Genomic DNA, 26,452 nt, shown 5'->3' on the forward strand with positions numbered 1-26,452 from the left:
CGTCGGTCCACATAGTGGGAGACCTGCCCACGCTACGTCTTCCGGCTCGTGGTCGCCACTCAAGAACTTTCCTGCCCCAGCGGCCATCAGCTCTATGAGCTATGTGCCCCGCCCACTTAATTTTAGCGATTCTGCGGGCTATCTAACAGGACACAAAATTGCCTACGTTTGCGCAAGCCCTTCGCTTAGCAGCTCGGAATATTTAACGGTTAGTCGACGCTGTTGTGTCCGAGATGTTACGAATAAAATTAACATTCGGTACGAGTTGTAACTGCAGACTCCATTGTGGTTTTATTTAAATATCGGATTAACTAGTGCGGTTACGTATTAACTCGCGAGAACTGAAACCGCGATTTTTGGAATTAATCCGCCCAGTGCTCTGTTTGTATCGTATGTTTTTATAAAGCGGAGGGATGATTTAAGGGGTGGAACTGACACGTATTGTAAGTAAATATCTGAAACAGATATCAACATGGTTATTTTAATCAAACGGTGTCGACATCGGTCTAATGGTTTGAGAGTCATCAGTCCTAACACAAGTAAGTATATTTAGCACACCTGTAGGCCTAAGATGCGCGCCGTGATAACTTTTATCGACGTCAAAATGTATGGGCAAAATCGATAAAATGGCGTGATAACCGTTAGCGCGGCGCGCATCTTAGGCCTACTGAAAGTGTTAACGATAAGTAATTTAAGAACTTTTGTTTTACTAGTATAGTTTACTAGTGATATTTTAAAAAGCCTTTTGAAAGGTTCTTCTACTTAAGCTACTCGTTCATACTAAACACACGTAAATCATGTACGTATCTTTTTGCTATAAGTAATTTAAGAATCGAGGTTTTAGATTCTTGGAGATTGATAGACCCTTTATTTGTACACACATATAAAACTGACAAATTAAAACACCATCTGCAGTACTTATAGAATAATTTAATAGCATATCCAACTTTACCAAATCGTAACGCAAGCTATACCTTCTCCAGAACGACATGACAATCGGGACCCAACAAGAAACAACTTTAAAAGCAATCTTACTTGGGAATAAACTATCCCATCTAAGACTACCACAGACGGCGGCTGCACTCAAGGCAAAACAAACTTCAGCTCTGAAGAATGGACGGCATTTACTGGCGCTTCCCGAAGAATACTGAAGTATTAAAGCTTAGTAAATACAATAGGATGTCTTGTGGTAGAGTTCAAAAAGAAATTTTGAGAAATTCTCATCGAATTCAATACATGGTTTAAATTGATTTCACGCTTAATTGTGCCTATTTAGTGCTAAAAGCAGCATTGATAATAAAAGCTAATCATTATTTTATTATGGTTTCACATATTGCTCTTTCATAGGTATTACTAAATTACCTCCAGAGGGAAGAGAAGCTGGTATTGAAAACATTTTCTAAAGGGCTATTAGGTATAGAAAAGAAAGACATTCGTGGAATGATAAAAGAAAAAATGCATGCAAAAAAACTTTAATATACAGATAGACATTTATTATACTAGTAGATAGACACTTTGAGATACATTACTAAAACAAAATATATTGAAAAGGCCTTGAATTTGGCTTTGCTGTGCTCGGGTGATAAATTGCTCAAGCCTGAAATAGGAAGAGGCGAATCTTCAGACATTCGAAAAATGAAATCTCTTTTTAATCTTGGAATCATTTTCCTCTATGCAAATTTACTTAAAGATAGCTCGATAGGGTGAGCCACAGGGCCATTACCAAAATAAATCAGCTTGCACAAATAAGTAACAACTGCTACGACCACCTTCCTGTAGTTATATGAGTAGCTAACTAATAATATCTAATAATATCTATTGATCCTTTGTAAAGTACCATAAATCTCGTAATTTCAAATAAGAAAACTTGAATAAAACTCAGTGTCAAACAAAAGCTCGTTTCAATCACTCACAACAACCGTAACTGGCTCTATATTGTCAACGCGTTAAATACAGGCGAATAACAAGGGTTTCTTGCAAAATTTTATAGAGTGAACTCACTAAACCCTAAGCTCAGTCTAAAAAAGAAAGAAATTATTTTGTTATACCTACTGAGGTTGCGCATAGAGCAAGAAAGGAGGCACCCTCTTTAAAAGACACACCGTGCATAACAAGAATAAATCTTGTATGGGCTTTTCTCTTTTAACTACAACCGAGCTGACGCCCGAGGCGTAAACCCTACATCTCAGAAAATGGGATATTATTAGAGTAAGTATCATAAAATTCACAATGAAAAATGGAACGACACTTCTGCTACAATAGCGTCAGCTGTGCTGAATATAGATTTGGCTTTGATTTTGCTCTTTCAATTAAATCCAGATTCCAATTCCAGAAACGTTTAGTTCGCGGAAATTCTGAACGGTTTTGATTTGTTTGCTTTCATTGTTTTCAGGACGAATCTTTCACAATACGGATGGAAAAGGCAATCAAAAGATTAAAAGAAAATCACGTTACAATTTTTCGCTGAAGCATTTACAGTGCTTCTTTCACAATAAGGCGACTCATTCTTTTATAATCAACCATTCCATGATAAGAGTACATGAAATAAATGTTTACATTTACCTCGTAATATTCATAAACATACTTTCCTCTGTAAAAATTTGTATTAAATAAAATTATGTCAAATAAATTAAACAGCTAGTCAGTGTAAAGACGTATAAATTCCTAATTGCAAAATTTAATGCAAAGCTCATTTAGTGGAGTACTTTAAATTGTTATTGTGTGGCCAGAGAGACAATGAATCTACTGTGTATTTATTAATTTACTATTTTTATAAAATCGAAAATAATTGACAAAGTAAATTAAAACGCTCCAAAACTGAAACGCTGGTGTTGCAATTCCATTAATTCAAATATGGAATTTCTCCCACCAGTTTTGGCCTGTTTGTTTGATACATATTTACTTAATAACTATTCCTTGTTGTTCTTCTTCTTCGTCGTCGCTACACTCTTGCCAGAGTGGTCGTGGTCGTCACATCCGGTCCGGTGGCAAACCTATCACAATCCGTCGCCATTCCTCCCGCACCGCAGCCTTTCTTGTGCACTCGTGGAGTGGACTATTCCTTGTCACCATAACAATGACAAAAGCATATGAAACAGTTGATTACAATATTTTGTTAGAAAAACTCTACGGATCTGGAGTACGAGGTCCAAGTTACCAATGGTTCAAATCTTACCTCCAAAACAGGCAACAAATAGTACAAGTAGACAGCTATGACAATAAACAACACAAAATAATAACCACAAAATCGAGTAGTAAATATATGACCTGTTCCATTCCCCAAGGAAGTGTCCTAGGATGTGTACTCTTCTTAGTCTACATCAACGACCTTCCTAAAATTATAAAAAACGACGTTATCCTACCAGTCCTTTTTGCTGACGACATATCAATTTTAATAAAATGCAATAACATCATAAGTGCAAATACTTTACTCACAGAAACTTTACAAAAAATAACAAATTGGCTCCAAGACCATAATCTCCAAATAAATTTCCCAAAAACCAAAATAATACAATTTAGATCATATAAAAAAAATCCATTAAAAATAAATAATACCTTTTTAAATAACCAAATAGAATCTGTAGATACTTTCAAACTTCTCGGCATTGTAATAGACACGCATCTTAACTGGAAAAACCACATAGAACATATTAAGTCAAAACTATCCAAATTCACTTACGCTCTTTATGAAATAACGCACAGTACACATACAGAAGCAGCATTAGCAGCATACTACGCCTACGCTTATTCTCAATTAAAATATGGCATCATACTCTGGGGAAACAGCACAAATTTCATTGATCTCTTTATAATGCAAAAGAAATGTATCAGAATAATAGCACAAATAGACAATACACAATCATGTAAACCTTACTTCATTAAATATAATTTACTTACGTTACCATCAATATATATCCATGATACATGTATATTTACCTACAAAAATATTCACAATTTTACAAAAGTCAAGGACACGCATAATATAAATACCAGGCATAAGGATAAACTTTACTTACCCCCATCAAGAATAAAAATGCTAAATACCAGCCCCTACTATATGTCGGTAAAATTATTTAACAAACTTCCAGAATATATAAAAACTGAACCAAATGTTAAACGCTTCTCTAAAGCCCTTAGGCACTATTTAATATCCAAATGTTTTTATTCAATTAATGAATACCTAACAATAGACCATAAAAAATATTATAGTAACCAACTACCTACTATAGTCAATTAGTTATCAACCTTGATCCTACTTAGATTGTAGTTATCTTATAAGTTGTTTAATAATAATATTACTTATTATAGTTAATGAATATTAATACCATTAATGTTTAAATAGCCACCTACTCTATTGCGATACCACTCAGGTAACTAAGTTTTTAAGCTCCTGTATATTATGTAATTTACACCATTACAAATTGTCACTTAGTAAGCAATAAATATTTTGAATTTGAATTTTGAATTTGAAAATTGAATGAAATATTATAAAAAATTACACACAACACAAACATCAACAAGAAGCAGAAATAAATCCTTACCTTCCAGAAATAGCTGTTTTCTACTAATCTTTGCTTGCATTCACCAAAGGAATGTCTTACAGGAAATTTTGTTAAAGCGGACTTAGTTTAAAAGGAAACTTTTTTCTCAGCGAGTTTGTTAGCTAATCTCATTTTTATGAAATCTTCCGGTCCCTCCTAAACTCAGTGATTTCACTAAGTTTTTTGTTAGTAGGATGTAAGGCAAAAGATCTTGGTTTACTATTTAAGAAAGTTACTTTGGGTTGATGTTGCTATTTATTTGTATAAAATAGGTCAGGTCCGTTTTAGGCGGTTCTTTGAATATAAATAGCATTTTTTGTGTCGTAAACTTGAACTGGAGTGAAATTGTGGACCTGCTTTTTTATGGATAAAAGTATTTAATACATGAAATTAACTTAAGTAGAAGTGAAGCTTATGGATAAAAACAAAATGTGTGGAATGTTATAACTTATAACTGCATGCCTAGCTCACATCAATGTAAATATTGTGAAACTTCGAAAAAGATACTACCGATTTATGATAGTACGGTCGACAGCACGTCAACGTAAACACTGCGGTATCTTACGTAGTTGCGATAGGGGCGAGTTTGCAACGAAAATGTATAGCTTGATGTGCTGTCGACTGTACTTTTTCTATCGGTCTTTTTATATAGTCGGTCTTTTATTCAATGCTTAAAGTTCTATCTTTCTGAGCATAAGGTTTCCATCAACACCTCATAGGAAAAATATTATCTGAATACGTCATTTCCCAGTCTTCCAAAGCTTTTCTGCCATAGCTACACTACCATAAACTATTAGAATCCCATAACCTCATTTCACTAAAATTGTAATTAAGCGTACAACAGTTGGCCGCTTCGGAATAACAATTGATTTACCAAAAACTTATTAATATGCAGATCAATTATCTGATAGCGTTAATCCTTTAGCGCTGAACTGCAATACTGGTATTTAGCGGTAACGTTATTCGTTATCCGCTTACGAGGTTCACCCACAATGCGCATTCAATCAACGATCATTCTCGTAATTATTTGGAATTAATTTCTGCTCTTTTGTGAATCTGTTTATGTCTAAAATAGCGGTTTAATTAACATTTGAAATGAATTCCAGAATAGTGTGGAAATTGGAACTATTTGGCGCTTAATTAACAAATTAAAATAGTATTAAGTAGGTAATATTTCGTAGCAATTAATGATTTTCATGGTTTGTCATCAATACTTCATTCATTTCATGAAGAGGAAAAAAGTTGGTTAAAACTTTGTTTATTGTTTTATTTGTTTCTGAGCAAAAACTAAAGCCTATTCTATTATAGGTACTTGGCGTTAGAATTCGCACAAAAAGTGAAAAGAAAAAAGCAAAAAACGCAAGTATCTAAAATTATATTAGCTAAGTTTTATCGTAACAATTTTTTTACAATTTTAGAATCCTTCATATAATGTTCTTCCTTCCGTGCCACGATCCAGGTCACAGGTTCAAATCCGCGAGAGTAATCGGATTGCGAAGGATGCGAACAGCGCTTTGTGTCCGCGCCTCTTCCGCGCTAATTCAATTATGACGGTAACCGCTTAATGGAGCGGGTGTGAAGCGGCCGGTTGACGGCTGGACAGGCTTTCGATGGAGAATATGGGAAAATGCAGTTTTCTATTACCTAACTGCACGGCAACATCAGTGTTACATGATTTGTAGTAAGATATTGCCTATTTATGTGATGCTCAGTGTTACACACTGCTACGAGTTTTGAAGGACTACGAAAACTCCACGTGCTACACGTAGTGACTACGAGTGCTGTAATATTCTGTGATGCTACGCACTTTATTTTGTAGTCTACTAAGTTGAAATGGTACGTTGCATTATTTTGTTGTGCTACATTATGCTACTATTTTCACGTATTTTGCTAGAAAATTGGTCAGCGACAAGCATTTCAACCGTTTGCTAGAAATGCTTGGCGTTTATTCTCAACTTATTTGAATTCTTATCATACTGAAGGCATTACACCTAAACAAAACTGCATTGGCTTGGTGCCCGTCGGAATATGAGGGCCTGTGGCGTTCCAGTCACGTTCCACCTCCATGCAGTTTTCTTTTTGATATCTCTTACAGAGCACGTACTAATGATATTGGAGTATGACCTACATTTGCAAGTACTTAAAAACTTATCGGTGGAGAGCTGGTGGATATTTTTATCCGTGGAAAATATTACAACGACAGAGGAACGCCAAAGTTTCAAATCTTGTAAAGCACGCCCTCTGGTTTGTGTAATTTATTCGCTCACTTAGCATTCAACACTTCTCTCAAATTATAGTCGAATTTGTGATAAAGGGAACGATATTTGAGGCTTTCAGTGTCGGATTTAACTCAAGAAAATAATAGAGCAACAAAAATAACCTTGAATCGTAAAAAACACTTCCCGAGAGCCCTTTAATAGACCCGCGCGATCGTAAAGTGTAAAGTTGCTTTCGGAAACAGGGTTGCCGGGATGAAAGTTAGTATCGAGTTTACCTATAATAATAGTTTGAAACGGATTGACGACCTCATAAAGGTAGCAGGAAGGCGCTGGATGCAGGCCGCCACCAACCGGCCATTATGGAAATCATTGGAGGAGGCCTATGTTCAGCAGTGGACGTCCTATGGCTGAAATGATGTTGATGAATAGTTTGAAAAGGTGCTACCTTCGACTGATACAAATATTATTAAGGTACTTCCTATGCATGACAATAAAATTATGAGTACTTGCAAGTGGGTGGAAGCCTCAGAGGCAGATTTTATTATAAAAAATAAATAATATGGAGATTGCTATTTAGCTGAGTCACTAGTTCGCTACCACATTTTTGCAATAATTCACGTTTGAATTATATTTTAATTAGCTCAAAGGATACTCGTGGGTAGAGTTTCTATTCTTACTGTTGAAGATAATATGGACACTATTTGTGTAACGAAAACTAAAGAAATATGTTTTTCGGTTAAATAAGCATCCTCAACAAGTGAGAGTGGCAACTCTTACTTATGTGGCACTTAAACCATAAAATTAAAAAAAAAAAACAGAACCTTATGCATTCCTCTAAGCTCCTTATCGATATAAAATTGATATACTTGAATTCATCTTTACAACACTATTTATAACATTTCTGTTTTCGAACAGGAGGTTTTACTGCCGGCCGTAACGGGCGACCGCGAAACAGTTTCCGATTAAATTGAGACTTTATTCTTAAGGCAATAAGGGAAGTATTGGCAAAGTCGTAGGTATCGTTGTCAAAATTGTAGCTGAATCTTGATGGATACTATAGATACTACATTAGAGTAACAACTCAATCACGGACGTTCATGTTTAGAATAGTTAAGTAATGGTCATAACATTAAGGCTGAGTTGCACCACCTAACTTTGACCGTGACTATAACGACAACCAGTGCTTTTTTATGGAGTTAGACAGATTTTTGACGTTTGTCAAAGTTAAAGTATGATGGTGCAACCCAGCCTTAGTATTTAAAAGTAGATAATATTAATATTTTTTTCTAAAGATTAATAATAAGTTCAGTTTAGTTTAGTAAGTAAGCCTCTCTACGGCCGGCCTTCAGAGTAGGCTGTCTTAGTTTTGGTTTTATGTGCTATAAAAAAAAAAGATTTCTATTCTATTGTAACATCACTCGTAAAAGTTTTTATTTTTCGTGTCAATTACTCTCAACTTTTATAGAGATTCAGTTCAAAGCAGAATACCTACATTAAGATGTTATTGACACCCTTTAACTTAAATACAACATTATTCACAAATAAATGATAGTCATATCAAATGTCAAAGCAGTTCATGGAATAACTACTCGTACTCCAAATTTCATGAACACCACACATCAATACAATTAATGAGAATCGTCAATAACGCTTTGAATATCGCGTTCCCAACGATATTGAATTTCCCATCTCTGAAAATTTCGCAGTTTCGCAATGATTGAATAGGCCAAAGGAATACTTATAAATTGTTTGCCATAGACTATAAGTCAGCATGGGACTAATCGTTCGTGCAGAGGACTGGCAGAGAGCCAATATTGTCATAAGTTTTTATGACCTATATCATAAACCTGGAACTCGAATAACTTGAATGTCATTTTAACTGATTTTACTGATCCTATTGGCCTTTTAGTGTGTTGTACTAAGTAGTTGTAGGTAGGTGTTAAGTAAAACTCGGATGCCGTAATAAGACTGAGATATTTATTTCCAAAACCAGGGTTCTTATATTATCAAAAATGTATTCCAATTAGTGGGTCGTCAAAATAAAACTGCGAACGCATCGCATAGCTCGCTAGTGTAGGTAGGCCGCTGCAGCTGAAATCTACGCCACATAAATACGGCGCGTGCCCGTTGTCTCGCTCAGTCATTCGCTTCGCATCGCTCGCACGGTACGGACGTGCGCTCCGCCTCGCCCGCCCGCTCGCATGCGCTGCGCTCCGAGTTCCTCGAGCTTATCGCCCTCGCTCTGCGAGTCTTGTTTCTGTGGTGTTTTGTCACAATTACGTGGCTTGCCCGCGGCTGCGCTTGGGATACCTAACGGTGATAACGAACAAGCGTAGTTAAACGCCTTTTTAAAGGCGGTTCGGTTCGATTGGGAGCGACCGACAGTGCCTTTTCAAGGCGCTGAAATTTCCTGCCGCCGCCGGTATATTAGGCTGTGAACCTTGGCCTCCTGGAAGGCACGTTTGAGAGGGTGAGGCGTTCCTCCTCGCCCTTGAGACACTCGGTTTCACAGTCTTTTCACTGCCGGGCGTGTCCCCCCCTACCCCTCCCTACTTTCCATCCCTGAAGGAGCGTATCCCTGGTTGTTTTTGCGACCGGGGCCCTCCTGAAGGACTGCTAGGAGTAGGTACTCACCCTACGTCGCGGCGTTGCTACGTTGCGGCGTAGTTACATTGGTTAGGGCACACTTTTCCCACTCACCCCGCACGGTTTACACCGACTGTGCGGGACTTACACACCGCTATAACCACCGAGTTTCTTGCCGGCTCTTCTCGGTGGTTGCGACTTGCGAACCGGTGTAGATTCACGCGTCGCGAAACCCAATTCCATGCCATGGACACGGAGGAACTCTTAAAGTTCCTCCGGGCCACTCACCCGGAGGTCCTCTCCGGGTTTAAAGCCCACATACGGGCAAAGACCCTCGCAAGCTCTGTGTATGAGGAGCCTGCTTCCCCTTCATGTCCCGAGGACGCCATGTGCGATCCGAACTCGGCCCCTCTACCAATCCCGCTCACGAACGAGCACTCCATTGTGATAGATCACCAATCCCATGCCCCCAGTAGGGACATGGAATGTGACTCTGTCTCAGACGCCGATGACGGTGGCTTCACCACCGTCAGTCGTCCGAAGAGGACCCGCAAATCCGCGGCCTCTCCCCCTCCTTCCCCCCCTGCGAAGGCGCTGAAGGCCAACTCGGGCCTCTCTCAGCCCTCGCAATCTTCCCAGCCATCCGGCTCGCAGTCGAGCACCGGGCGGACTGTCAGAGTCCCCCCAGTCTTTGTCCAGGACAAGGCGTCCTGGAACAAGATTTCCGGCGCGCTCAAGGAGCGTCACATTAACTTCTCGCACGCTAAGTCGTGCAACGTAGGAATTAAGGTGTCCTTGTCCACCTCCGACGAGCACCGAGCCCTAACGCGCTTCCTAGATGAGAACCGTATCGGTTATCATACTTTCCCCCGCGAGGAGGAAAGGGAGCTGCGGGTTGTTATCCGTGGCATCCCCAAGGAGCTAGACTCCGCCTCCATCTTGGCCGACCTCAAGGCCCAAAACTACCCCGTCAAACAGGTTCATCGTCTGTACAGGACTCGTACACGTGAACCTTTTGACCTTGTCCAAGTAGTCTTGGACTATTCCGACGAAGCGAAATCGATTTTCAACTTGAAATCGGTTTGCTTCATCTCCGGGCTCAAAGTTGAGCCACCCCGAAAGCGCGGCGCTCCCGGCCAGTGCCACCGCTGTCAACATTACGGGCACGCTGCCCGTAATTGTCACGCCCGTCCTAGGTGCGTCAAGTGCCTAGGCGATCACGGCACAGCCGACTGTGTCCGTGACAAGGCCACAGCCACCGAACCACCGAGCTGCATACTGTGTGGTACCCAGGGTCATCCTGCGAATTATCGCGGTTGTCCCCGGGCCCCACGCACTCAGCCGCGTGCCCCCATCCCCTCTGCCCCCAGGCAGATCAATGCTACTCGCAACTTTGCGGTAGCAAGTGAGGCTCCTAGCCTCCGTCCCAATAGGCCCAATGCTTGGGCTAGGCCTCTGGCCTACACCCAGGCAGCCAGCCTTACTCCCGCACCCGCCCAAACAGCTGTGGCCCCACCCGCGCCCCAGCAGGCTCCTCAACCCCACCCAGCCCCTAAGGCTACGCCAAAGGCACCTACCCATCAGGCGCCTAACCCTAGTCCCCCTGCCCCTAAGGCACCGGCCCACAAAGTCCCGGCCCCTCAGGCCAAGCCCCAGCCTACACATTCACCTGCGGCTGACATTAAATTGGTCAGAGACTTCTTTGGCCAAATTAATGTCGGCGAGATGTTTGTGATCGCCGCAAAACTGCGCGCGACCACAGAATACATAATAGTAGCAACAGAAATTGCACTCCTTTGTGTAGGATCAGATGCCGACATTTTAACGGTAATAATAATAATGCAAAATATCCAACGCACATGGTGCATTCGAAATCGCACCTTACTACTACGCTCACAAGAGCGCAAATTTTTTGTGTTCAGAATTGATCTACCTCGCAGCTCAAGCGTCAGGGTTGTATAAGCAAAGTAAAATAAATAATAACTTAATTTTAAGAAGCATTTATTGTATTTACGATTGGTAATCTTTAATCTAGTGGTGTTTGTATAATCGTACGTACCATCTCTAAAGTACCTATTAATAAACTTCAGTGTTGCAATAATTCGAAATTGGACAAATAGTTTTAAAAGGTGTAGTGTCGGAAAATAGACACGGTGAAGTAAGTTAATGTTTATATTAGTTAAAATATTTTTTTTGCTACAGTTTTTTGTCATAAGTATTTCAAAATTATTCAAAAAGTGTAGTTTTTTTTTAATTATTTAAATTAGTACAGTTAATTATTATTCCTAAATACTACGATTTTACATTAAAGAAGGATAACAGTGCTGTTGGAACAATAAACCTTGATTGTGACGATGATCGACCGAGCGTGTATAGAAATACGCGTGTGCTCACAGGCGCGTGGCGGTCCTGACTGATTTGCAACTTGAAGTTGTCGCGCGCTGTAGGTAATTATCTCGGCCGGCATAGGTGAGTGACGGAGGCCTGGCGCGACTAATGGCGAAGGCAACATCATGGATAGGTTATCTATCCTCGCCGAACACGTAGACTTTTGCTACGCTATCTCCTCTTTCCACGCTCCGTAATGGCTAACCCCACCGCTAGGATCAAACCCCGGTCAATTACCTTAGCATTTTTCAACGCTAACGGTCTTAGACAGCAGAAGGACGAGGTTACTCAGTTCCTTACCGACCACCAGGTCGACATCTTTCTGGTTCAAGAGACCCTCCTAACACCCTCTATTCGCAATCCTAGGATAGCGAACTACAATATCATTAGACACGATAGGCCCACACGTGGCGGCGGCACGCTTATTTATTATAAGCGTTCTCTGCACTGTGCTTTAGTCGATCCCCCTTCTCTCTCTAACCTAGAAGTCTCACTCTGTCGGCTAGCCATGACTGGACACGAGCCCATCCTCATCGGCTCGGTTTACCTCTCCCCGAACAAGACTCCCTTAAGGAGCGACTTTCAGGCCCTCTTTGCTATGAATAGTGCAGTCATTCTTGGCGGCGACTTTAATAGCAAACACACTCATTGGGGTTGCGTAACATCCACTGCCAATGGCAACATGTTAAGCGAACTCTCTGAGGAACTCATCTTTGACATCTTAGTCCCTATGACGCCCACTCACTATCCTTACAATGTCGAGCATCGGCCCGACATTCTGGACATGGCAATTCTAAAGAATATAGGCCTCCGCCTACACTCTATAGAAACCATGCACGCGCTCACTTCTGACCATCGCCCGGTCGTACTACAACTAGGCTCTCCTGAGTCTACACCCACTATGAAGACAATTGTGGACTGGGACAAACTCAAGGTAAAACTTGGGAACTGTCAGAGCCCACAACTGTCCTCAATCCCCGACGATATAGTTTCGCCTCACGAAACTATTCACGCGATCGATGCGCTCACTAGTCACATCTCGGTCGCCATCGGCGACTCGTCTAGGCAAGTGCCTGCGATGGCTAACCACCGTCTCAGGTTGCCGGACGACGCGCGAGAACTATTGAGGGCAAAGAACGCAGCCACTCGCGATTATGACGCTTATCCAACCGAGGAAAACAGAGTCCGCCTACGTTCCCTACAGCGCGCTGTCAAGGCTCGTATCGCGGAACTCCGTAACAATCAGTGGGATGATCTACTTAAAGAAATCTCGCCATCTCACCAAGCCTATTGGAAGTTGACGAGAGCCTTTAAGTCTGACACCGTAGCGTCCACGCCACCGCTTTTACGTCCCGATCAAACGCTTGCGTTTGACGACGACGCCAAAGCCGAATGTCTAGCCGACAGTCTAGAAGCACAGTGCTCCCCCAGTACCCTCCCAGTAGACTCTGCCCACCTCCGCATGGTGGACAGCGAAGTCGAACGTAGAGCCGCCCTCCCTCCGACCACAACCCTAGACCCGACCAACGTCGACGAGGTGCGAACGATAATCAAAGGTTTCCGTCCCAACAAAGCCCCCGGCCCGGACCGTATCTCTAATAGAGTCTTACGCGCCCTGCCCGCCCCCCTAGTATACCTCTTGGTTGCTATTTTCAACGCGGCCATGTCTCACTGCATCTTTCCCGACGCGTGGAAAGAGGCAGAAGTCATTGGCATCCCGAAGCCCGGTAAGAAACTGGCTGACCCCACAAGCTACAGACCTATCAGTCTCTTAAAGACCATGGGTAAGTTATACGAACGTATAATTGTCTCTCGATTAAGAGATTATGTTTTTTCTAATAATCTCTTAATAAACGAACAGTTTGGCTTCCGCGCCTCACATTCCTGCGTACAACAGGTGCACCGCTTAACGGAGCACATACTTAGCGGCCTCACTGCTAAGCCACCCGTAGGGACAGGAGTGCTATTCTTCGACGTAGCGAAGGCATTCGATAAAGTCTGGCACAATGGCTTGATTTACAAGCTTTACGAACTCGGTGTGCCGGACAGTCTCGTGCACATCTTACGTGACTTTTTATCGAATCGCACCTTTCGTTACCGAGTAGATGGCTCCCTCTCCTCCCCCCGCCCCATAAGAGCCGGAGTCCCCCAGGGCTCCGTGCTCTCGCCCATCCTCTTTTCATTGTACGTCAATGACATCCCCAAATATCCGAATACGGATTTAGCCCTCTTTGCGGACGACACCGCACTCTACAAGTCCGGACGTAATCGCAATTACGTCATCTTGGCGCTCCAACGCGCAGTCACACAATTAGGCGAATGGTTCAGGAAGTGGCGTATCGAGGTAAATCCCGAAAAAAGTGCAGCAGTGTACTTTTCTAGGGCTTTGTCTGCGAAACGTCCTCCGGTTCGCACTCGTCCTAATGTCCCCACCCATCTCACCTTATTTGACCAAACTATTCCTTGGAAAAGTGAGGCCAAGTACTTAGGTGTCACTCTCGACCAGAGATTATCGTTCGCTCCGCACCTCAGACGCGTCTTGAGCCGTGCGAACCACTACATCCACCGACTCTACCACCTAGTTGGAAGGAAAAGTAAATTGTCACTTAGAAATAAGTTGACAATTTACAAAACCTGCATCCGTCCAGTGTTGACTTACGCCAGTCCGGTGTTTGCTCACACTTCCTGCACAGACCTTAAGAAATTCCAGACCCTCCAAAACAAATTCTTACGCCGAGCCGCGGATGCCCCGTGGTTCGTGCGTAATACGAATCTCCATAGAGATTTCGAGATCCCATCGATTGATCACTTTATGAAAGAAGCCTCTCGCCGCTACTTTGATAAAGCGATCAACCACAAGAACCCTCTTATCGTTAGCGCCGCCACGTATACACCCCAGAAAGATGTCGCTGCCCAATACCGACGACCTAGGCATGTCCTAGACGACCCGGACGATCCTATTACCGAATTTCTGAACACAGACATCACTGCCTTAAGCACGCCAACTACTCCACAACACAGTAGCTCGTTACACCGTACTCGCCGGCGAGTACGAGGCCCTGCTTTCCATTTCGGACGGTACAGACATGTACCGGGCCGGTTCTCCCCTATCCGTCCCCCGGACACGGCCTGAGCCGAGGTCCGAGCCTACCGTGGCGCCCTCAGGCCGCGTCCGTAGTCCCCTCGATCGGGCCCACTAGAGTGAGCCCGCCGTAGGCTGGACTTTGGTCCAACACCGCGGTGGGCAACCCTCTTGTTGGGTTCGCCACTGATCGGGCGCCTTATGCGCTCGATACGGCCCGATCGCGAACGTCGGTCTGCGACCGACGCGGACGAGCCTGGGCTTCGCTTCGCGAAGCCCACACTCGGCCTTGTCGGCACGCGCACCGACGATCGCCAAACGGCTAGAGTACCTTCTGTACTCGCCACTCTGCCCGGTGAAGCTGGAAAAGCTCCTCAAGCTACCAGCGCGCGTCCCTTCAAAAAAAAAAAAAAAAAAAAAAAAAAAAAAAAAAAAAAAAAAAAAAAAAAAAAAGTTTTCAAAATAGGTCCTTAAATAAGGAAGTTTTTCACTTTATGTCTATACCTACTTTTAATAAATCTGTAGAGAGGTCAATTCTGTACATGAAATATACATATTTTCAAAATAACTATCAGGGGGTGATTAGTGATCGATACTGATGCCAAAAATGCAATCAGTAAAATTTTTGCCTGTCTGTCTGTCGGTCTGTCTGTCCGTCTGTATGTTCCTTATAGAAACAAAAACTACTCGACGGATACTTCTGGGCAGGTGATAGTATACCGGGAACAAGAATTAGCGGGAAAATCCTTTTGTATGAAAAATCTAAACTGCTTAAGTTTGACGCTTGAAATTTGGCATGTAGGTACCTTAGTTACAACAGGATATTGCAAAATTCCCACGGGAAAGGGAGTTAGCGGGAAAAACATTTGTATGAAAAATCTAAACCGCTTAAGTTAGACGCTTGAAATTTGGTGTGTAGGTACCTTAGTAAACTTAAAGCTTAGTTACAACATGCAATTCCCAAAATTCCCACGGGAACGGGAATTCGCGGGAAAATCCTTTTGTATGAAAAATCTAAACCGCTTAAGTTAGATGCTTGAAATTTGGCATGTAAGTACCTTAATAAACTTAAAGCTCAGTTACAACATGAAATTCCCGAAATTCACAAGGGACCGGGAATTATCAGGAAAATCCTTTTGTGTGAAAAATCTAAACCGCTTAAGTTAGACGCCTGACATTTGGCATGCAGGTACCTTAGTAAAAGACAATGCCGGAAATTGGCGTCTTTTTTTTTCGCGCGGCCATCAACCAAACTATGTTTTTTGGTTACAAAATAGTGTAATAAACCAAACTTACTATGACATGTATACCTCTATACTCAGTCTGAACTGAGTTACGAGCATTAGAAGTTGATGATTTTACATACTAGATTTGCTTTCTGCGCACAAGTTTTGTAAGAAAAGACAATGCCGGAAATTGGCGTCTTTTTTATTGCGCTGATTCTGCTTCACACTGATGGCTGGAGCCTATAATGGATGGTATTGTTTGTTTACACATACAATGTCACTATTTTGTTGCAATTTCTTACAAAACTTGAGCGCAGAAAGCAAATCTAGTATGTAAAATTATCAACTTCTAATGCTCGTAACTCAGTTCAGACTTAGAGGTATACAATCATAGTAAGTTTGAAAAAACTCTTAAAAAACTTTTGTATGAAAAAATCTAAACCGCGTTAGATAGCTGAAGGGGGTAAAACGGGAGCCACGCGTACGAGGCGGCCGCTAGTTACTAATAATAGGCCAGTAGAGTTAAACACAAAAATGAATCAAATCGGAAATAATTCTTACAAAAGATTTTATTACGTTTTTAATGGCTTCATTTGTTGCCCATAAAGACTCTCCTAGGTTTTAGACTTCGACGGGGTTGTGCTTGTGCTTAAGTGATGAGGGCCCCCGAAAGGGGCGTTTTTTCGGTTTTCCACTTATACCGAGTGAAGGACTTACCCTATCGAAAAGTGGTCTTCATGAAGGTTGAAGGGCACTTAATCCTGCATTGAATATGACCACATTCATATGTTTTGGACAAATCGTTCTCGTGCTTATCTTAGACAAAGTAGAAAATGTACATATAATTAATAACCCTCTCTACGTCCAATAGCTCGTTACCAGCAAGCTCCCAAGCCTTATAAAGGGCCACCTTAACCAACGCATCCCTGTCAAGCCTCGCAAATTGGATTCGCCTATCCTTGTTCGTCCCAGCCGATCCTTAATTACGGTTGCTGCAACTCTTATTTGCACTCTCCTGAATAACTCTGTGTTATCTACTATGGCTGCCCTTCTTCACCCTCCTGTACTACTACATTGCTTAGCCTGAAGCTTTTTGAATGCGGCGGGTCATAAACCGATACTGAAAGTCCTTCAGAGACTATAACTCCGTCTTACTTCAGGGAATAATGCCAGAGGCATGGAACAAAAGTTACGGCAAAACACTACGGCAGGTTATACAGAAGACCGAAGAGTCTAACTTGCCAATATGCCTGGCGTTCAGGCTATAAGGTCTTTAAGCCTGGCTGAGCACGAGAGCGATTCCTCTGCAGCGAGCTGTGACTGTGAGGCAGGGAGATGTAATAATACATCGAATTGAACTCGACTGGGCAGCTTTCGGGAAACTACGTCATAATATATTTTCGACCAAAACACCTCAGTGCCTAAAGACGAAAGTTTACAATCAGTGTGTGTTACTAGTAGTGATGACATACGGTTCGGAAACGTGGCTTTTCACTGTAGACCTTATAATAAGCTCAAAGGAGAGTGCTATGCTCAGTTTCTTTTCGAGATCGAACCAGAAATGAGGAGATTCGTAAACGAACTAAAGTCACCTGACATACAGGGTGTTAGGTAAATTTGTATAATTGAGCCGAGTGAAGTGAGAAAATTGATATCTTCATTTTAATTATTTTAATTTTCATACAAATCGGATAAAATGATGACATCAAATTTCTGACTTCACCATATCATTTATATGCCCACGTTAACATGGGCTAGTGTCGGCTCATATACCCATTTACCCCTTTCTGTATAGCTGTCGAATTAGCAAGCTAAAGTGGTAATGGGCAGCGCACATAGTACGCAGAACAGACGACCGATGGGGCAAGGTTCTGAAGTGGATGCCACATACGTGTACTCGTACATGTTTGTCGAGAGGCGCTAATCATTTCCGGAACTAGAACCGGAATTCCGGAGTTGAGTGCCCAATATCGGAAATCAGTTCTGGAATTGAAAACTATCCGATATTGCAAACTCTAGTTGTTACCACAGACGGAACACCGAAATGAGCCATCCATTCCCTAGTAAGAGTTTCAGCAACTTCCTCGGTCGTTATGTTGCAGATGGACCAGCCCTACGGCAGTAAAACAGTACTGGAACCCTTTGCTAAGTGGAAGACGCCCAATAATATCAACGTGGATATGCCGGAAGGAAGATCAATGTCACCAACAGGTGTGCGGGTATGTCTGCTAACCTTGCTATGTTGACACTTGAGGCAAGAACGAACCCGATTTCGACAGTCCTTCTTCATACCAGGCCACACGTAACGTTCAGCCATTAGACGTGTAGATGCCCTTAAACCAGGATGACTTAAACCATGAAGCTTCAAAAAACGCGCCTTATAGGGGCGAAAATTCAGGTGGCAAATAAGGCCTAGGCTTCCCAATTGAAGCATCGCATAATCGGAACTAACTTTTAATTACTGTGCCAAAGAAAGGTATCACTGGAATTGGAAAGGTATCACTTTGCTCTTGATACCGTCAAAGGTTTTCTGCAAGATTATCTTGGAGAGGTTATCGGGGGCCGTTCAACCTCTTTTGCGTAGGGAACAGGCGGCTTCCGCCCGAATCGCTCGTGCACCGATCGACAAGATCAATACTTTGCATATCATTTTGGAGCAGGCATCACAATGGCAAAGGGAAGTCTATCAACCTTTGAAGACTTTGAAAAAGCCTTTGATACGCTAGTAGGCAAGTATATGGTCGTGACTCGCTGACATTTGGTGTCCCGCCGAAAATCATCGACCTACTGAAGGCCATCTATAGCAGCGGTTCCCGAATGGTGGTCCGCGGAACCCTGGGGTTCCGTGGAAAGGCCGCAAGGGTTCCGTAAAAAATATTATCCCACGTTTCGTGACCGACGTTGTTCGCTCGCACCGACTTGTTTACGCACAAGGGAGGGGCAGGGCGTGCGGGCGGAGTAGTACGGGGGTTCCGCTAGGAAAAGTATAATCAATTAGGGTTCCTTGGCAAAAAAAAAATTGGGAAACCCTGATCTATAGGAAATATTATTTTACGGTGACTCACGACGGCCTCATCTCCGAAGATATCGAGGTGCATACGGGCGTCCGCAAGGCTGCCTGCTTTCGCCCCTTCTCAAAAAAGCGACTGCCTCAGGACTGGAATGACTGGATCCGTTTTACCCCTTTCATCTATCTTACGCGGTTTAGATTTTTTCATATAAATGTTTTTTCCCGCTAACTCCCGTTTCCGTGGGAATTTTGCAATATCCTGTCGTAAATAAGCGTTAAGTATACTAAGATACCTGCATGCCAAGCGTCTAACTTAAGCAGTTTATATTTTTCATACAAAAGGATTTTCCCGCTAATTCCAGTTTCCGTGGGAATTTCGCAATATCCTGTTGTATCTAATTTTGAAGTTTACTAAGATACTTGCATGCCAAATTTCAAGCGTCTAACTTAAGCGGTTTAGATTTTTTCATACAATTTTTTTTTCCCGCTAACTCCAGTTCCCGTGGGAATTTTGCAATATCCTGTGGGCTGATTCAAATGCATTTGTCGAGAGTAGAAATCGTCTGTCAAATAATTTTCTAGTAATCAATTTTGAACTGATTGTCAAGGTAATACAGTTGAAAATTGAATATCAAAGCCAGACTACGCCTAATGTCAGATCAGCCGATGGTAGATGCCAAATTTCCAATATCGCGTACGAAGACGGAGAACTTTGTCAATATAGTGGTACATAAGGGTCATAATTAGTGGATGCCGACGATTTTCGCGCTGTCATCTCAACGACTGCCCACCCTTGTCGTTAGAGCAGTCGACTGGATAGAAAGTATGGAATTAACATGGTGATTGATAAACTAGGTGCAAATAAGCATAGGTATTTTATAACCACAGAATGCTTTTTGCTTAAATTTGAAAATAAAGGATATTGTTCTGCGTCCATACATCGTTCGCCCCAAGACCCCCAAGCAATGAAATAATGATTTTTATATGTGAAATTACTTAACGATTGTCACCTTATACTCCACTAGCTTTTCGCTCGCGGCTTCGCGCGCGTGGCCTACATTAGGTACCTACACATTTTACGGAACCCTATTATTTTCCAAAATAAAATTTAGCCTGTTACTCGTGGATAATGTAGCTTTCGAATGGTGAAAGAATTTAATAAAAACGGTCCAATAGTTTTTGAGTCTATTCATTACAACCAAACAAACAAAGTTTTCCTCTTTATAATATTAGTGTAGATACTTAAAGCACGGATAAGCGGGAGATTCGTTACAATAGGAAAAATGCTTCAGATTTTGAGGTTATTAGCATAACAGAAGTACATTTCCATTTTCTATCTTCTATAGGTACTTATAATAAATCTGTAGAGAGGTCAACTCTGTACATGAAATATATTTTCAAAATAACTATCAGGGGGTGATACTGATGCCAAAAATGCAATCAGTAAAATTTTTGTCTGTCTGTCTGTCTGTATGTTCCTTATAGAAACAAAAACTACCTACTCGACGGATTTTAACGAAACTTGGTACAATTATTCTTCATACTCCTGGGCAGGTTATAGTATACTTAGGAATTCCCACGGGAACAGGAATTAGCGGGAAAATCCTTTTGTATGAAAAATCTAAACCGCTTAAGTTAGACGCTTGAAATTTGACATGTAGGTATCTTATTAAACTTAAAGCTTAGTTACAACAGGATATTGCAAAATTCCCACGTGAACGGGAAAAAACATTTGAACGAAAAAATCTAAACCGCGTAAGATAGATGAAGGGGGTAAAACGGGATCCACGCGTACGAAGTCGCGGGCGGCCGCTAGTTGCTAATAAAACTATTTATTGTCAAGAATTATATGTATAATAATGCGAATTCCCGTTCCCGTGGGAATTAGTTTACTAAAGTACCTACGTGCGAAATTTAAAGCGTCTAACTTAAGCGGTTTAGATTTTTCATACAAAAGGATTTTCCCGGTAATTCCTGTTCCCGTGAGAATTCCTAAGTATACTATAACCTGCCCAGGAGTATGAAGAATAATTGTACCAAGTTTCGTTAAAATCCGTCGAGTAGTTTTTGTTTCTATAAGGAACATACAGACGGACAGACTGACAGACAAAAATTTTACTGATTGCATTTTTGGCATCAGTATCACCCCCTGATAGTTATTTTGAAAATTATATTTCATGTACAGAATTGACCTCTCTACAGATTTATTATAAGTAGGTATAGATATGTAGGAGAGACGTCTTAATTACACTTTAAATCGTAGATCGATAAAGAACCCCTTTGTCAAACCGTATGAATAGCAGCAAATAGAACTTTGCGTATTGGAAAAATAGGAATGCCTACGGAAAAGCCAAACATTTTTTAAAAAGAAGTTAATATATTTTACTTACATTTAAATCCAAAAATATCTTTATTCCGACCCAAGGGTAAGTAGGCAGTTATGTAGGTATAAATGAAAATACGTATGTAGGTACTTATTATTTATTAATGGTCATGTTCTACATTTTCTATTAAATATGGGCCCAATACATCAATGATGTCGCCATCACAACAAAGTACCATAAATGGTTTAACGAGATTCCGATATTTGCATAGCTGGGCACCGTTAATCAAATAGTTAACTTCGTTAATCGTTAAACCGTTAATAAAAAGATTAACTTCGTTAAACGTTAAAACGTTACATTTCGCAAGATTTAACGCAAGTTAACGTTAATCGTTATTCCGTTAACACATGATAATAAAACGAAAAAAATAATTGAATGCAAGGTTCAAATAATTTCGAAAGCTTGTATCGCGCATGGAATTTATTCCTCTTTTATATTTGCGCTACAAGCTTTCGAAATTATTTGAACCTTGCATAAGTACAATTATTTTTTTCGTTTTAGTACAACTGCATTTCAAAATAAAAGCTTGTTTTTAAAAAAGTTTTTTAATTATTATAATTTTATTTTACACTTTTTAGTAGTATCTCTATCTCAGAGCCTTGGTTCAATTACAATACAATTTAGCACCAAAGTGCTCGAAAAGACAAATCCAGCAAACTTAAACTCGATAAGTTTCCACCGTTTCGTTTAGGAATTCCTATGGCCACCTCCTGACTCCATCATCAGGACCCTGGACATCATCTAGTACTAAAGTGCTCGATAAGACAAATCCAACGAACCCAAATTCGATGCGATGCCGCCGTTTCATTTAGGAGTTCCTATGGCCACATCATGACTCCATCATCAGACCAGCTCAATGGTACCATAACATTGCATTGTCATCGTACTTTTTTTTGTCCACAACGAGGAAGCTCTTGGCCTGTATCTCACCTGATGGTAAGTGATGATCAGGCCGAAGATGGAAGCGAGCTTCACCCGGAATCCTCAACCACGGAGGAACTGGCTATCTTACCTCTAACTGCCGGTTATGGGGACAGATTTAGGTAAGATGGTGGTAGCTAGCCAGGCGGACTTAGAACAAGCCCTACCACCAACCCGAACAGAAAAATCTGCTCCCACTGGGAATCGAACCCGGGACCTCTGCGTCTGAAGGAGGTGGTCTTACCACTAGATCACAGAGGCGGTAACTAAGTATCTATACCAAATTTCAGCTCAATCGGTTCAGGAAAACTGGTCTTAAATTCAGTTGCTAGAGTTGTCCCACACATACTAACAAGTGTCGTTAGTGATCTGGTTACAAAAACTGTTGTTTTGGGTTCTGGAAGTTCTGGAAGCCCGAACGTACTTGTCAGAACGCGTTTTTCAGCGTGCCTGCTGTATCTTTTTGGTAAATAGTAGGTACCGGATTAACGATTAACGGACTTAGGATAATTTAACGGAAGTTAACGAGTCCGTTAACATTTTTTAAAGTTAACTTAAAAGTTAATCCGTTAATAAAAATGTTAACTTCGTTAATTAACGATTAACGGATTAACGAGTTAATGCCCAGCTATGGATATTTGTATAGGGAATAAGTTTTTTTTTTGGTATGCATAATTGCTACTTTTTTGCACATAAATGTATGTATGTACCATCCATGATGACAATAGCCTTTCTTTGTGGTAAATCGTTTCCTGGCTTCCCGAAAGAGACTGGAACATAAAGGTTTCTTTGGGCTACTTCCTCTCTACTAATATGTTGTAACCCTAAATGTGCTGGTACGAAATGTTCCTCCATCATACTGCGTGCTTTCATTACATATTTTGTAAGAGTACTCCTTGAAATGCCAAGTAATGTAGCTATTCTGTCATCTGAATCACCGGTCCTCAGCTTCATTAAATAAGCACCAACTGTAGTAATTCGTGCTCTCTGATAGTATCTATGGCAAAGAAGATCTGAAGGACGAATCTGAAAATAAAATAAAACATCAGATTCACAGTTCAACAATAAGAAGAGCAATATTTATATAGGATTAACGACTTTTGTGTGTAACGGAATAGTAAGATGAGTGATGAAAGATAATTTATGATTTGAACGCTGAATGATGAGGAATGATTGGTCTATGGAGGAAACGAAAGGGATGAATGAGGAACGAGGATTGAGAGTGAGAATAGTGGTAGTTTAAAAGAGTAGTCTGTTGTTATGCAGGAAGTATAAATAAAACTTTACTGAGTTTATTTGGCTCAGGGAATTTTTAACTGGCTTTATAATAGTAAAAATTATGTTTAATATTATGTAAGTAATAATATTGCAATATTTTAATAATATAAGTCTATTTGTACTATACAGGGTGGAAACGATAAGTGATCTATAACACTTTTAATATTGTGTGGCTGGCATACATTTAGTATGGAGGCTGAAAACATTGAATTTTCGGATAGATCCAGTTAATTCTGTAACTAGTTACTGATACCGTTAGAAAGAGCTCGTGAAGCACTTTCAGGATGAGTAACCAGTTTTTCGATATCTTGTGTAGTTTAGAAATAATCGAGTGAGATCACTTATCGTTTCCACCCTGTATAACCTGTATGGATGAGAGTAGTGGCAGATTGAAAGCAATGGAAGGAGTTGAAGGATGGGAAGGCTGATTCGGAAAAAACCTTTTTTATTATTATAATAAACCGGCATAATTATTTTTATGTATTATAAAACTGGCAGGGCTCTTACCTCTCTGGGTTGAATCCAATTTCGAACAATGTTTAATATATCTTGATTATTCTCTGTATCCAAACAATGACTTCAAGTTCGCAATAATGAACAACCACATCCAACACAAACTTGTTGGTGACCTACCGGGGCACCGGTTGGCATATCTGGAGAGTCTTGTGAAGTAGGTGTGGTATCTCTTTGCAATAATGAGTGACAAGCCCCACAGATGTAGTCATTTGCAGTAACCTGTTTAAAAATAATAATAATTAGAAATAAGTTTAAAAAAATTATCAGTTTTTTAATGTCCTGCACTTAAATTATTTTATTTTAGTATTAATTTACAGAAACCAATAACTTTACAAGAATTAGACTGATTGTATAGCCAATAACATTTTATTAAATAAGGACTTTAGCGTGCATTACCTCTAATGGAGTTAGTCGTTCCACAATTATGTTCCTGATGTTAATATGATGTTGAGTGTTAGTTCTCAGGGACATGAGCTGATGTGAACGTGTTCTAGGCTCTAGTGTTCTACTGCAAAGCACACATTTTCTGCTAAGATTTGAAGTAGATGCATTTGTGTTGTATCTTGGGCTTGGGTCCAACATGTTGTGCATATAAGATCATGAGCTGTAACCTGTAAAAATAAATAGATTCATTGCATGCCATGCCACACATACTCCTGTGCGTTGAATAAATTGAGCCGCAAACCATAAAAAAATGATAATTCAATATTATGTGCTGTTAGTAGAATTTTGGGTCAGAGGGTAGGGTTAAACAGCTTTGGTAAATAAGCATTGTTGTTATAATAATTAATTATGACGTGTTACAAACTTAGTTACAAAAAATAATAATCTAGTAGTCTTAGTTCCAAAAAACAAAACAAAACAAGCTTTCATTGAGAGCAGGGAGATAGTGTCAAAGTAAATAATTCCTTAGATTTACACCAAAACCAGCTGGATTGTCAACATAATTGTTGTTTCGCTCATGCCTCCATTGCGCTGTACCATCGACTAGTTTCTTACAATCGAATCGGGCCTGGCTGTCCACACTGTCCAGGGTTGAACCACAGATAATAGCGGAACATTCATTTCAAGACAACCCGCCATGAGAATGGCAATTCAGAAGTTTGGCAAGGCTAGTACCACAGAATACATAATAGTAGCAACAGAAATTGCACTTCTTTGTGTAGGATCAGATGCCGGCATTTTAACGGTAATAATAATAATGCAAAATATCCAACGCATATGGTGCATTCGAAATCGCACCTTACTACTACGCTCACAAGAGCGCAATTTTTTTGTGTTCAGAATTGATCTACCTCACAGCTCAAGCGTCAGGGTTGTTTAAGCAAAGTAAAATAAATAAAAACTTAATTTTAAGAAGCATTTATTGTATTTACGATTGGTAAACTTTAATCTAGTGGTGTTTGTATAATCGTACCTTATCTAAAGTACCTATTAATAAACTTCAGTGTTGCGATAATTCGAAATTGGACAAACAGTTTTAAAAGGTGTAGTGTCGGAAAATAGACACGGTGAAGTAAGCTTAATGTTTTATTAGCTAAAATAATTTTTGTGCTACAGTTTTTTGTCATAAGTATTTCAAAATTATTTAAAAAGTGTAGTTTTTTAAATTATTTAAATCACTACAGTTAATTATCATTCCTAACTATTACGATTTTCCTTTAAAGAAGAATAACAGTGCTGTTGGAACAATAAACCTTGATTGCGACGATGATCGACCGCGAGCGTGTATAGAAATACGCGTGTGCTCACAAGCGCGTGGCGGCCCTGACTGATTTGCAACTTGAAGTTGTCGCGCGCTGTAGGTAATTATCTCGGCCGGCATAGGCGAGTGACGGAGGCCTGCTAGTACTTATTCATAAGATTGCAGAGCAAAATGTAGGTACTTACCGATCGAGGTGCTGCCCATTGTTGTGTATAATTAAGTTGCTCATTTTCTAACACCATAGAACCACCAGCCGAGCCTTGGCCGAGCCACACAAAAACAGTAAATCCCAGGCTGAGTATGTCGTTATTGCAATCAATCAGAGTCCGTTTGAATAGCCAAGTTTGTAGTTAATAAAGTTCCGAAAATAAAAGCTAAAACACAAACGAATCACAAAGAAGGATCAAGCAAGACAGCAACACAGCAAGAGTGAGTGAGAGAGAAAAGGTGATGCGAGTGAATGACAATTTGACTAACAAATAGGGATGTCCATTTAGAATAGACATAATCGATTAAATTGATCGTTTTTGAAAAATTTTATTTTTAAACATTGTGTTGCTATAAATATTTATTTTATTTATTTAATAGGACAACCA

The 26,452-nt window shown here is 40.7% G+C and overlaps 1 protein-coding gene and 1 long non-coding RNA gene across 3 annotated transcripts in view; both read right to left on the bottom strand.

Moving 5' to 3' along the window:
• Positions 1–26,452, bottom strand: part of LOC135071720 (uncharacterized) — a 178,870-nt gene that overhangs the window by 78,668 nt on the left and 73,750 nt on the right. The window lies entirely within an intron of this gene.
• Positions 22,986–26,361, bottom strand: LOC135071723 (uncharacterized). 2 transcript variants are annotated; one of them, XR_010257314.1, is made up of 4 exons: positions 26,042–26,361; positions 24,548–24,762; positions 24,143–24,370; positions 22,986–23,383 (listed from the first exon to the last, which is right to left on the bottom strand). It is a non-coding gene; the product is annotated as an uncharacterized LOC135071723 (long non-coding RNA). The 2 variants fall into 2 exon arrangements; XR_010257315.1 differs by lacking the exon at positions 26,042–26,361 and adding an exon at positions 24,960–25,048.

Source organism: Ostrinia nubilalis, chromosome 5 (genome assembly GCF_963855985.1).
Source record: "Ostrinia nubilalis chromosome 5, ilOstNubi1.1, whole genome shotgun sequence".
In the NCBI taxonomy this organism is placed as follows: Eukaryota; Metazoa; Arthropoda; class Insecta; order Lepidoptera; family Crambidae; genus Ostrinia; species Ostrinia nubilalis.